General features: G+C 40.1%; 1 pseudogene across 1 annotated transcript in view; it reads left to right on the top strand.

The window, feature by feature from the left end:
- Positions 1-15,116, top strand: part of LOC142821652 (zinc finger protein RFP-like) — a 29,424-nt pseudogene that overhangs the window by 1,726 nt on the left and 12,582 nt on the right. The window lies entirely within an intron of this gene.

Here is a 15,116-nt window from a genome sequence, read left to right on the forward strand (position 1 = left end):
GCACCCGAACTGAGCAAACTCAGTATGCCTCGTTGTAGCCGCTGCCCTCTCTCTGCCCTCACTGCCTCCTCAGATTTGCTTCCTCCTCTTCGGAGGTGTTTAAAATGATGAAGGGTGGCAAATTGCAGGGGGGGGGTGTCAGGTTCTGATCATGGGGCAGAAATTTACTGGCTGGAGGCATCAATCTTCTTTCTTTAGCTGCATAAGATGTGCAAAATTTAAAAAATCGGGGGGTGGGGGGTGGTAGCCTTGGTTAACCCCGGGCGGGGGGACACTGCCAGAATCTGTGCATGGACAAAACCCCCGTTTACGGAGGGGGAGAGGTGGGAACAGTCACCCAGCAGGACAAGCCACCTGATGTCCTTGTAAAAATTGGTTTTCCATGGGTGCAAAGTCTTTTTTTCTTTATTTTACCTGGACGCTGCCTGTCAGCCCCCGAGCAGGGCGCGGGCTCCTCGGCTTGAGTTCTTAAAGGGACAGGCCTCCCAATTCCTAGATGGTCAATGCTTAGACACCACCGTTCCTCTGTATGTGTACAAGTGTGAAATATTCTACAGACAGTTCCTGTCTCAAACTCTGCCTCTCACTTTTTTAGTATTTAATAGTTTTCTCTTCGATTCTCTGTCTATCAGAAGTCACTGCATCTCCTTTCTCTTGTGTACTATGCTGATGTGCTAAAGTCCCTCCCATCCATACCCTCTCCTGTACTGCAATCCCCTGACCCATGGCAGAGCCCGCACCTGTCCCCCAAACTCCCCCTAGCAAGCACCCCTTATGCACCCAAACTCCGTCCCAGATCCTGATCACCAAACATGGGCAAGTATCGGAGCGGTAGCCGCGTTAGTCTGAATATGAAGAATCGTTGAGGAATCCTGTGGCACTATCTTCAGTTCGTCTATAAGGTGCCACAGGACTCCTCGCCAACATGGCCAAGTGAAATTTTAGTGATTCCTCCCGTAGTCAATGGGGACATGGGTCAGAGAGCTCAGAGGAGGGGGCTCCAACGTTTTCAAAGTGCAATCCAATATGTACCTTATATATAAATACCCTTTCCCCGCTTCCTTCCTACCCCTTCTCCAAGTCCCAGATCCTACACCCTCTATCCTCCCTCTCTTGCCCATCCTCAGTCTCTTTCATCAGCCTGGGACAGACGGTTGGTTGCGCATGCTCTGGTCTTTGCTTAAGGGATCTGGAGTGTGAGAAGGGCTCTGAGCAGCTCTTGGGGCATGCATTTACTGTGGTGTTCTAGGTGCAGGCTTTGGCAGGGTATTTGGATGCATGGGTGCTCAGAGCAATGATAAGGGCTTGGATACAGGACTGGGTTCATGCCAGGGGTAGGAGTTAGTGATGTATGCTCCATTTTGTCACTGCTGGTGACTCCTAGATGATGGTGGAGTGTGCCTAAGGCAGGCTCACCCATACCCTTGCCCTGTAACACTACCTATAGCTGCAAGAAAACTCCATCCCTGGTCCTGTGTTGAAAGGATACAGAATGGTATATGTTGAACCCTGACATCAGCACCCATCTTTTTCCTCCCCTGCCGTGCACACAAAGCAGCAGACTCCCAGGCGTGGTATCAGCTGCAAGGCAAAGTGCAGGACATCCACAGCAGTGGGGGGAGGGGCATGTAAGTGCTGGCACTTGATATCCTCTTGCCCACACCAGTCAGGATCACCTGACAGAGGATACAAGATCTACCAGTATATCCCTATCTACTGGTTGGTGACCACTGCCTCATAGCGACTGTCTGTCCAGGGTCAATGTGTCATGACACTGAGCTGATGCCATCATGCTGCTTCTTATTGTGGGCAGGCCCATGCCGCACTGTGCTACCCTGCCTAGCACCCCTCTAACTCCCTAGACCCAATGCCACAGCACCCAGAGACCCCCACAAATTACTATGCCTATTGCCCTCCCACAGACCGCTATGCCCTGTGCCCCCCCATAATCCCCCGCCAATATTCATTAACTGTTCAGTTCCCCCCATATTCCCACCAACACAACTGCAGTGCTCCTCAGACCCCCCACGCTTCACAGTGCACTGACACCCATAGATCTATCTCCCCCACTGCACATCCCCCCTTCACCTCCCACCACCTCACCAGTCCACTGTCCACAATACCAAGCCTTGATAACAGGCGAGGGTCCAGACCCATCATCCCAGGGATGAGTCATCCCTGGGAACTAGACGCAGATTAGAATCATTTCTAAGGAACAGTGAAACTGGAGATGAGTCATAGGGGTGGAGCTTGAACCGTCTGGAGCCAGTTTCATTCAGGGGGACACTGGGCAGTGGTCCTAGTGTATTGAGATTCCCCCAGGCAAGAGTCCAGCTGCATCATGAGAGGATTTTTCCAGCGCTAGAGCACATGTCAGAGCCACATCATGTCCACACTACAGCCAGTTCCTGAGATGGGGCCTGTGACTTGTGATGAACAGAAATAACTTCCCTTGCATTCCTCATACACTGTGATATCCCACCGTGTGCCTTCTAGTGCATTTATTTTCCTTTTAGCTTTTCACAGTTTTAAGAAAAATTAAAAAATTTAGCAGTGTCTAGATTGGCAATATTTTGCTCCAAATCATCCCTCTTTCAGAAAATCTTGACCCTTTTCTTATCTGGCCCTGAGTATTTGCACAAGAACACTGACCTTGTCTCTGGGAAAATTAAGTGTGAAGAAGTACTTAGAAATAACTTTGTAGTGTAGACGTACCCTAACTAAGAAACGTTAATTCGAATGAACTCTGAGAGGCGCTACACACGTGATTATCTAGTTCAAACTTAATTCCAACTAGCTTAGCGCTTAATTCGAACTAGGTAAACCTCATTCTACAAGGACTAATGCCTAGTTTGAATTAACTAGTTTGAATTAATGGCTGTGTAGCCAGTTAATTGTAACTAGTGGGAGGCTAACCCTCCACAGCTTGCCCTGTTGGCCATTATGTGCACCACCAGGGAAACTATTCTGCCCCCCTCCCGGCCACGGATCCCTTACAGGTGCATGGGCTGTCTACGGTGCCCTTGCAAGGTGCAAGCCTGCCAGCACCCAGCCAGCAGACCCTTCACCTGGCACGGCTCAAGCCAGCCACCCGCTGCCACCCAGCCCTTCGCCTCTTCCTGTGATCAGGCTGGTAGCTCCCGTGAGCCTGCCCAGGTCCGCAAGAGGCGGGTACCTGCTTGGTCTATTGCAGACATCGTGTACCTCATCCACGACCTCAACACTAGGCACAGGAAAGTGGCCGTCTAGGGCAGGATAGCTGCCAGCCTGGCCACCCAGGAGATGGTTTGCATGAAAATCTGTGTGGTCCACTGAGACCCCAGACCCTCATCCCTGAGCTTAGAATGGCCGTACTGGGACAGACCAAAGGTCCATCTAGTCCAGTAGCCTGTCTGCCGACAGCGGCCAACAGTAGCTACCCTGGAGGGGATGGACCGAAGACAATGACCAAGCCATTTGTCTCGTGCCATCCATCTCCAGCCTTCCACAAATTTAGGGCAGGGACACCGCTCCTACCCCCTGACTAATACCACTCCATGTACCCAACCTCCATGAATTGATCTACCTTCTCTTTAAACTCTGTTATAGTTCTAGCCTTCACAGTCTCCAGCAGCAATGAGTTCCACAGGTTGACTATTTGATTTGTGGAGAAGTACTTTTTGTGGACTTGCTAGTTCGAATTAGCAAAACGCTACTTAGAACTAGTTTTTAAGTCTAAATGTGCTAGTTCTAATTAGCTTACTTAGAATTAACTAATTTGAACTAAGTTAGTTCGAATTACCTCTTTAGTGTAGATGTAACCTCTGATACTTTCACTAACCCACTTCTCCTGTGTAGTTCATAATCAAGGAAGTTTCCCCACTGTTGACTGTACATGAGAACATTAAGATCAAGTACATTACAAGCCTGATTCACAAGGCCTTTCAACAGAGATAATGTAGCCCACCAAATGTGCTGACAGCAGAGTCAGGAAAGCGGAATTCCCTGAGAGTCACCATCAGCGAGTAGGATATGCAGACACCACTGGTCAGAATGGGCAGCGCAAGAGATGTTCACTGCACTTCACTGGACTCCCTGAGAAAGTGCCATTTCACTCCATATGCAGAGGAGAGGGCTCACCGCTAATGGTCTTTGACAATGCAAAGGGTTTCAAACACAGGCTCCAATGGGTGTTACACATCACCTCCGTGATTCTTTTGGAATAATAATAATATTAATAAAAATAATATTAATCTTTTTTTAATAATAATATATTTTTTTCCAGCCATGGAGACAGCCTCATTTATATTCAGACACCATTCTCAGGCTACAGCTACATTGAAACAAAAAAACAGAAAAAAGGCTGTGAAGACACACCTACAATGCCTCAGACAATGTTGATAATAATACTATATCAACCCAGCCTGGAGGGTGACAGAGGCAAATCTCATTAGCATACCCAATGTATACCAGCTTTTCCAAATGGTCAACAGAAACCAGACAAGCCATTTCTACTGTTGAATTTCTGATCAATCATATTACGAAGCCAGTCCTGAGAACATCCTCAGTCTTCATTATCTTACCAATGATAGTAATGATCCTATTCACATTCAAAACAATGAAGGTGCCTACCTGCTTTGTGACCTCCCTCAAGGGAAAACATACACATTCATGGGTGATCACTCCCTTTGGTCACACCTCTGTTTATGTTACAAGTATTTTCAAATCACCAGTCTTTCTAAGCCTTGGTGAAACTTTTCTTCATTGTGGGTTTTATACTGGACAAGCTACATTGAGAGAGCAACACAATCTCTTTTCTGACCGTTTTGTGGCTTCTGCTGTGCTTTTCTTCAACCATCTGGACACAGAGAAACCTTCACCATCTGTGAACCCTGATCACTGTCCAGTTCCAAGGAGTGGTGAGTTCCCTCCCTCTCTCTCTCTCTCTCTCTTTCTCATTCCCCCACCTCAAACTACCTCTATAAGCATAGAAATGTAGCCGTGTTAGTCTGGGGTAGCTGAAGCAACATGCAGGACAATGTAGCACTTTAAAGACTAACAAGATGGATTATTAGATGATGAGCTTTCGTGGTCCAGACCCAGTTCCTCAGATCAAATAGTGGAAGAAAATAGTCACAACCATATATACCAAAGGATACAATTAAAAAAAATAAACAAATATGAAAAGGACAAATCACATTGCAGAACAGGAGGGGAATGCAGGGGGCTATTTGATTTGTGGAGAAGTACTTTTTGTGGACTTGCTAGTTCTAATTAGCAAAATTAGGAGGGGGGGAAGGAAGGAAGGTAAGTGTCTGTGAATTGATGATAGTAGAGGTAGGGAGAGTGGGATGTTCTGCAATGTGATTTGTCCTTTTCATATTTGTTCATTTTTTTTAATTGTATCCTTTGGTATATATGGTTGTGACTACTTTCTTCCACTATTTGATCTGAGGAAGTGGGTCTGGCCCACGAAAGCTCATCATCTAAGAAACCATCTTGTTAGTTTTTAAAGTGCTACATTGTCCTGCATTTTGCTTCAGCTACCTCTATAAGCTTAGTGAGTGCCGTGTGGCATTGATGTTACACACAGAATGCAGAGTGCATGCAGACATGATGTGTCACACTGAGAGTGATGAGTGCCCAATACTCTGAGCTGTTGTGTGTTACTGTGTTGCAGTGTCTGTGTGTGTTTCCAAGTTTGGAATATAACAACCCTGAGTAACTTAGTTCCTGCAGTGGTGAATTACAGTGTGGTGTTGCATTTTCTACATTGAAAAAAATGCTCCCTATGAGTCCATAAGTAACTACAAGCAGGACAATGATAGAATTGCTAAGCTCACCCCAGTACTATATCTGTAACAGGGACCAATTTTGTGCAGAACCTCACATCCATTACAGTGATATAAATTTTTCTCCATAATCTAATTACAATATAGTATTTTTTATAATTAACATTTTAGTTAACTGATTCTTTAAATGCAGTACTGAGTATCAAGTCATACTCATATTTATATGTTCTACTAATTTTTTTTAATTCACTTCCATAATACTTTTTCTACAGTATCTGTTCAACATATATTTTCAACACACAAAAACTTTCCTTTACTACACACATCATTATGGAAGGTATGTTTACTTGTCCAATATTCAAACAAAACTGTTTTATTGTTGATTCATCTGCTTTATGAGCCATGGGTTTTAAGGGGTAGGATGAAACCCTTTTTTTGGGGTAGCTTCTGGAGCAATGGGAGGAGACATGGAAAAACAGGGCAGAAAGCTGAAGATTATAATGCATGCATTGATAACAGGGAGCATATTGTATTCCTAACGTATTTGCAAATACTGTTCTTATTATTACTCAGAATTTATTAGCTTTAAGTACATTTTTTTTTTCTTGTGGTGGCCGGTCCCTTTTCTGTCTGTCAAGTCATGTTTTCTATTATTTGTCAAGCAATGACTATAACCAAGGTTCTAGGTAATATCACTCTCAAAAAACATTATATTATCATTGATTTAATACATCATTTTTTGATTACACAGTAATTGTTGAGAATTATGCATGGTCCTTAACTTAATTTATGTCTGTGTTGTCACTGGCTTGACAATCAGGCCATGTTAATATTGTTTGACCTTGCATAGATGTATGCAATATTAATCTCATATTTTCTAATTAAACTGACTGTTATATGGATTGATTTTCACATTTTCAATTCACTAACTATTTCCTGTTTTCAACTATTCTCAGGTAAATGTTTTGAGGAGAAAATAAAAAATGTTGTGGCATACATAACAAGTAACACATATCCGGAAGGAATGAATAAGGCTGGATGATTTAACCTTCGAAGATTTGGTAGTAGATTCTCAATGGAAGGCAAGGAATCCTTTTTCAGAATTACCTTCACTCACAGTTCATTTAAAAATTAGATTGCTATCTATGCATACCAGGAAAATAATGGTCAGTTACCTTATAAAGTAGTTATAATTATTATTTTTAGAAAATTGAAGTCATCACTGTTCTTCATGTCTTATGAATATTATCCTTTGGTATGAAAAGCAACAGCAACAGTCACTATCTGCTCATTGAGTACAGAAGCTGTGTGTCATGCATAATGCCAAGGAGCAAACAGGAAATGGGATACAGGGGAAGATGCTTAGAAGAGATGTAACACTGTTTGTTGCAGCAGGCAATCACCGTACTGATCCTCTGTGCTCCATGTTCTATATTCAACAGATGGGACGTTGTACCATTCAGCCAAAGGAAGAAAGGTTAAAGTTGTGCATACCATGACAGAAGCACGGACACTTTTTGAAAATTATCATGAGAGTTTAATGGGTGGACATGAAGGAATATTCAAAACTCGGAATTTAATTACTTCAAAATACTATTGGCCAGGGATGACGAGAGACATTGTCGATTGGGTAGGTAAAGAAATTACAGTAATTAAGGAAGAAAGACATTGACTTTTGAAATACTATTTCATAATTTATTAAATTAAGAAAATATATATTTGCCATGGAAAGGTGAACTCTGTTCCCTTGAAGTACTAATGATCTAAGGAGAAAGTAATGTGATCTTGTTTTTCAATCCAAACTAGGTTGCACGATGTCCAAGTTGCCAGAAATATGGAAAGAAATTACATGTGGATAACACCATGAGAAGCATAACGGTTCGTTTTTTGTAATCACACACAGTATTTATCAATTGTGACAAAGCTAGGTCAGTAATTCACTGTGTCCCACATTTAAGCCATGTTGCCATAAAGTTCATTGAGAAAAGGATCACAGCCTCCTGTGCCAGTGACATCATTAGCCATCATTTGAGATGAGGAGAGGCAACCCTCCATTGCACAGTGTGTGTTGTTTCCCAGTGTCAGTAAATAATACTGAAGGGTAGGCATGAGGCCGGGTAATCCCTACATTCCGAGATCCATTCAATACACAGTAATACTAGTAGCTATGGTTGCTATATTTCCTTCCTTACTTAGTAATACCTTTTAAAAATAGCTGTCCTCATTCCTGTTATGTTGAAACCACAGTACGTTCTGTATTTTTCAAAAAAAATTTATCTATAATTGATACCATTGTGTGCTAACACTGTGAATTCATACTCTTATTTTTAATCCTGATTTATAGGCTCTTCGTGTCTGGGAATTATTGGGAATGGATTTAATGGGACCATTACCCGAAACAAAGAATGGCAACCGGTATATAATGACGGTCATAGATTATGTTTCAAAATTTGTGTTGGCGTTTCTACTTAAAAATAAGTCAGCACTTGAGGTGGCTGAGAAAATGTACATCATGATCTGTATGCGTGGATTCCCACAGCGCATACTGACGGATCGTGGTCCCGAATTCTGTAATAAGGTAAGACTTTTTTTAAATTCTCACACTAATAATTTAATAAGTTATTGACAAATAATTTTTAAAATGTATTCAACCTAGAGAATAGGTATCTTCCACCTGTCAGTGAACATTGTTTTCTGGGCACTTCCGATTTTTGTCCAAAGAAAGGCACAGTGTTCTCGACCACTGATCCAGAACAATCTACATACTTTTTTAAATAATCTTAACTTAGTCACTGAGACAGGTGGTCTAAAACTTTTCAATGTTGTCTTCCGATCGGACAATAGAAAAAAATTATGATGTTTCCAATACTAGTATTAAAAGAACGAATATTAACATTAAACATTATACATAACACTTAGGGGAAATAGGCCCTAGTGACAGTCCTCTAGGACAATGCTATATGTAAGTTCATGATCTATTTTCTTTTCTTACAGTTTAATATGTTTCTATGCAAAAAATTCAACATAGAACGTAGCTTCTCCACCCCGTACCATCCACAAACCAATGGCTTGGTTGAAAATGCTAATAAAAAAATAAAAACGTAAGTGAATGGGTGACAGTATCACAGCAATAATGGCAAGTGTAATCTGCTGTGTCCGAATATGCTAGTTATTATTAGTTTCAGTCTACAATAAACGTGTGCTTTCAAAAACACACATAAAATCTCTATGATCATTTCTTACAGAGCATTACAGAAGACGGTGGATGAAAACGGTACCAATTGGGATGAAATAATTCATCCACTTTTGTTTGCAATGCGAACAAAACAACACTCAAGCACAAAACTTACCCCATTTCGACTAATGTTTGCAGAAGACCCCAGACATCTAGAAAAAGTCGCAGAAAATTACATAGTAAGTGTCTGTTATCACCTGCAGCTTACAAGTACATATTTATTTCAGTATTAATACAGGGAACAAAGATAACTCCTTCTCTATTCTTTTTCTAAGGTCCCAGATTTAAATACAATCACTGAAGAATTCCTCCAGAAGTATGACATAGAAAAGACATTGCGACATGAGGCAGACATTGAAATGGCATTAAGGAACATCACAGAAGCCCAAGAAAGGCAACAGAGACAGTATTCAAAAAGGAACAGGTCAAAATACGGTGACATAAAATTTGATGTTGGGAACTCAGTGCTATTACTGAATGCTAGGAAGAGAACAAGAAAAGGCGGAGTACTAGAACAGACATATCGTGGACCATACAAAATTACTAGTATTGAGGGTAAGACAGTAAAATTAGAAACCGTTTCAGGAAAAATGTTAGCGACAAAGTACAGCATTGCACATTTAAAACCGTTTAAAGAGCCACTACAATTTCCTCCCAATATTACAACAGAGGAAAGAATAGTAAATGAAATGACTGTGGGTAACAATGGCACCACAAATCCCAGTGAAAAAATTCAAACATTGGATGGGCCTGAATCACAGAATTCTCAGGTTCAACCATTGAACTTTATAATAAAGACATCAACAGAAGAAGAGGAGATAGTGGAGGAGCTTATCGCAAATGATAAAATGCAGGAGGAATATGATTTCTGTGACATGATGATGGAGGATGTGGAAGACAAAGAATGGTTTCAGAAAGGTACTTTTTCAACTAAATCACATTTTCAAAACAGTTTTTAAACACAATTGCATGTATCAAGTTTGTTTAAAAAAAATAAACAAAGAAAGTCTTTCACAACAAAAACAAAAATAAATAAATAAAATCAGAGAAAAAGGGTACTGAAATTTGCTGCAAGTATAGGCAGTCCCCGGGTTACATAGATCCGACTTAAATCGGATCCCTACTTACAAACAGGGTGAGGCAACCCCGCACTAGCTGCTTCCCCACAGCAGACCAGGGAGACGAGAAGCTAGAGCTCCCCCCCTCCCCCCCCCCCAGGAGACCAGGGAGACGCGGAGCGGCTTTTCTCAGCAGACACCTCTGCTTGAGAATAAAGGACTGAGGAAAGTGAGGTGTGGGAGAATAAAACTGAGCTCTGGCGAAATGTTTGGCTAGAGTTTCCCCTACAATATGTACCAGTTCTGACTTACATACAAATTCACCTTAAGAACAAACCTACAGTCCTTATCTTGTACGTAACCCGGGGACTGCCTGTAATGGGTTATTTTTTTCTTTCCAGTAAAATTTGCCATGAATGGAAAACAGAAAGAGACTGGAGGCCAAAGTTGGAAAATTCAAATTGTATGGCTCTTCTTTTCATTGCCTGAAACCAAGAAGCTGGATATGTGATGAGGTAATCTTAATTAACACTAGAAGTGTATGGAAAGATAAATGTGTAATGTAATATTATTTACAATGTTCCCTTTCTGTCATCATGTGTTTTAGGTTATTGATGCGTATTTCAGCTGTCTAGTCGAGAAATCGGGGGGAAAGGTAGGCCACGTAATGTGATACTGCATAACTGTCTGAATTGTATCACTTCCTTAACAACAACGGGAATGTAAGACATACTATGGCTTTCACAATAGTTTTGAAATAACAATCTACAGATGCCATTGCAAAACTTCAAATGATGTAAATGCAAAATAAGAGGTACTGAAATGCATTTTGATAAAAAATTACGCCATGCAATACTTGATCTGTTGATATTTAAAGTTGTTAGTCTATAATTATCATGTTGTACATTATTTACATAATAATCTTTGCCCTAATGAATAATGTCTTATATTATGTATGACAATATAAGTGTTTTACTGTTCCTTTTTTTCCACATGAATGTCGTATATAAACTTTTTGAGAACAGTACGGATCCCTTGTATGGATGTGTATATTACACTCATTAACTATTTTATGTTTTCCCTTCAAAACAGGATAGTCAAGAAAAAACTCAAGAGAAGCTAGACACCACATTTACTTGGTGTCTAAGGATCCCTAAGTAATACTAATTATCGATCACAGAAATAATCTGATAAGTAATCTTAGGTTCTTTATATGCATAAATGAGTGAATAATGCATTAAGATCTTGGTTGTCTGTCAACCGGTAGAAGCCTTCTCTGCAGTTGTTGCCACACAGATTCTGTTAGGCAGACAACGAGACATGAAATCGAAGGTAAAGATTTACAATATTTCTTACATCGCATGAACAGAGCACATTCGTAATGATGACACTAACCTAAATGTTAAATGTCAATGCTAATTTTGATGGCTAGTGCATAAATTTATGTAAATCAGAATACTAAATTAAGATAGTATAATACTCGAAGCATTCACCTTCCGTCCCCCCACCCCCCTGCATCTGCCTTCTGTTCTTAAATGTGATTTGTCCTTTTCATATGTGTTCATTTTTTAAATTGTATCCTTTGGTATATATGGTTGTGACTATTGTCTTTCACTATTTGATCTGAGGAAGTGGGTCTGGCCCACGAAAGCTCATCATCTAATAAACCATCTTGTTAGTCTTTAAATTGCTACATAGTCCTGTATTTTGTTTCAGCTACACCACACTAACACGGCTACATTTCTATCACTATAATACTTGTGTCATTGTTGGCTTATCTTTCAACTTTTATTTTGAACCTAATTTTTAAAATTTAATTACAGAGCAGTTTTCTTCTTCATGAGATACTGTTACTTCCTTACAACGCACCAAATCACTGGGTTCTGGCAGTAAGCTGATTTCTACTTTACTTCTGTAGTATGTGGAATGAAAGTGGTATTGGGTGATAACACAGCTGGGTGGCAGTGGTCTTATGTCCTCAGCTATGGTTGTTATGTAAGTTGATTTATGGAAATGAAAGTGGAATGAGAGTGTTGCTATTCTGAGAGCACCGTTTCTTAATGAAAACAAGATAATGTGAAATGGGATGAAAATGTCAACAGACGTGATAAAATTTTATTACTAAGCGAGAGAGCACTGATTTCAGAATATGATATTTGACTTTGTGTTAGTCATTCCAAAGGATAAAATGTGAATATTTAGTTTTGTGTAAGTCAGTAATAAACCTCAAGAATGATCACATTATCAACCTAACTTGTACATGTTGTCTACACTTACAGATAGCACTGATGGGTACACAAGAACTGTTAATAATCGATCCATTGGGTGAAGAGCTGAGCTATGAAAGAAAATTTCTTAGAAACTGAAGGTGAATGCTAAGACTTATGTTTTCACAGTGATAAAACACTGTTGGTGTTTAAATAGTTTAGAGTTATGTATCAATAGTGAGAGTAAGATATTCCTGTTTGCAGCAAAGAATCTCGTAAAGACCATGTTCTCGTACTGAATGTGCTTACTCATGTCATAGCAGTGAACTTATGTTATTTGAATCTAGAGTAATAATTCATATCATTTTTACACGAGGCATTTGAATGATGCATAGATCAGTAGGTGTTATCCATATGGGGCACAGCAAAGCATGTGATACATTCTGTAGTAGTGACATAGATATCTATCAAAAGTGATTATGTATGTGTATGGAAGTATGTTCGTAGAAAATGCGAAATACGTCATATATATCATTAAATAGAGATAGCTTAAAAAGAATTTACTCAATGTACATAAAATAAAAGAAAAATACTGAAGATACAATATATGTTATAAGGAGTGACATCATTGCTTCAAATAATATTTCAGAAACTTCATCAAAGTAGAAGATAGAATATCATTATCAAAATGGAAGAGTCAAATTATAAATCATAAGAGACAAATTGATGGGCACAACTGCGGACCACTCATCATGAAGGTTAGTAACAAAACATTGTCTGTATTGTTTCCTATTTTTGTGTCATTAGCAGAGGTGGTAGTAAATGAACAAGAATACTGGTTGAACTGCAAAGGCATCCTTGCCAAAGTGTGTGGGCTGTGCTCTGGGACTTCATAATTGCTGTTTCCATCACAGCATACTCTAATCGATGTTACTTATGACATGTTTTCTAAACAGAAGTCTTGTTAGTTTGCAGAAACGTATTTGAAGCTGAAAAACATCAGTTCGGTGGACATATCAGAGGAGGCAAATAATGAGTATAGAAGAGACATAGCAATTCTTCTAATGAAGGAGTCAGGTAATTATTTAATCACATGCTCAATGGACTCATTAAGCACATGACAAGGCAATAGGAAGTGTTTAAATAGGTGGTGTAAAACACAGTCAACCTAATACCCCTAAAGTTATTGAGAGCACAGGTTTAGGTATGTAATGCTGACCATGCAACAATAATATCAGTAAATACCAAACACCTTATATTTTGCAAATTGTTACTATTGTTATAAAAGTGTAAGACATAAGCTGGTTTACTTTTTATCCAGATGTAGTGTAGTTACAGTTTATAAACAGAATATAAAAAAAAAATTTAAGTAAATAAAAACACATGACTTCTTTAAGATTAAAACAGTAACCAATAATGCTGTAGTAGCATGTAGAGTGCTGTTCATTATATGTTTTGCATGTAATTGCTATGTATTTATTTTGCAGAAAGCATAGAAGAATTCTGCATATATTGCAATAGGATAAACTGTGAAAAGAAAAGTGAGGAATGCACTATGGTAAGATAATACGGATGTGTATATATCACATGCCATAATCTTTTTAATATTATCGAATTTGATACAAACCCGAGAACACTACACGTTTCCATCATGGTCGTAGTACAGAGGTGAACAAACTGCGGTGCATAGGACACATATGGAATGCGTAAACATTCTGCCTTGACCTAGAGATGATGGTCATGTAATAGTCTGGAACTCTGAACACCCTCCCCTGCCTCATCTGCTCACCTTGCCAAAAGCGTTCTAGGCGTAGGGACTGCATTGCACAGCGTAATGGCTTGTTACAGCCACGAAGCACTGCTGCCAGTCCTGCGGCTCAGAGGACAGAGAGCAGGATGGTTTTACAAGGTTTGGAGGTAACACTAGACAGACGGGAAGCAGACCAGAGGTGGTTGGATGGGAGGGAGTTCTGAGTTTTGTAGTCACGGCGTATGATTTCAGAGTGGGCTGAATTGAGGTGGGGAACATATTTTATAAGGAGTCAAAGATTTCCCGACATATCAATGAATAAAATGTGAAACCATAATGTGACTCAAAAAAATTGTTAGCTAACAGCACTGATAGCAACATCTTAGGAAAAGATTACATGAGGAAGGAATGCCATGATTGCGTAGAAAGTATGTGTTACATTATAAGTTGTGTGAGTTATTTTTCTTGTCTGTCACTTACCAAAGCTCCAGTGTGATTCCTGGAAGAGGTGGGCACATATTCCATGCATTACAGAAGGAATCAATGCAGAAATGCTACATGATGAGAAGACAGAGTACAAGTGCCAAAAATGTTCATAGTGCAGTTCTACTTAATAAACACGAGAAAATATGTAAATATAGTATGATACTATGAAATAATAAATTTTTAAACTATGAATTATATTAATCAGAATTTGCGTTTTTGTGTATGTATAATGTAAACTAACACGAAATACGGAAGCATCCCCTGAGTCCGTTAGCAAAGAGGTAGCAAATTGAGAGATTTTTCAACCCAAAAACACAGTTCCTCTGAATTTGTGACCCATGGACCAGGAGCAAAAGGCCCCCACCCAAGGCAAAACACCAGCATCCCCTGAGTCCGTTAGCAAGGAGGTAGCAAATTGAGAGATTTTTCAACCCAAAAACACACTTCCTCTGAATTTGTGACCCATGGACCAGGAGCAAAAGGCCCCCGCCCAAGGCAAAACACCCGCCTCCCCTGAGTCCCTTAGACAGGAGGTAGCAAATTGAGAGATTTTTCAACGCAAAAACACACTTCCTCTGAATTTGTGACCCATGGACCAGGAGCAAAAGG

Source organism: Pelodiscus sinensis, chromosome 19 (genome assembly GCF_052426305.1).
Source record: "Pelodiscus sinensis isolate ZL-2025 chromosome 19, ASM5242630v1, whole genome shotgun sequence".
Lineage (NCBI taxonomy): Eukaryota > Metazoa > Chordata > Testudines > Trionychidae > Pelodiscus > Pelodiscus sinensis.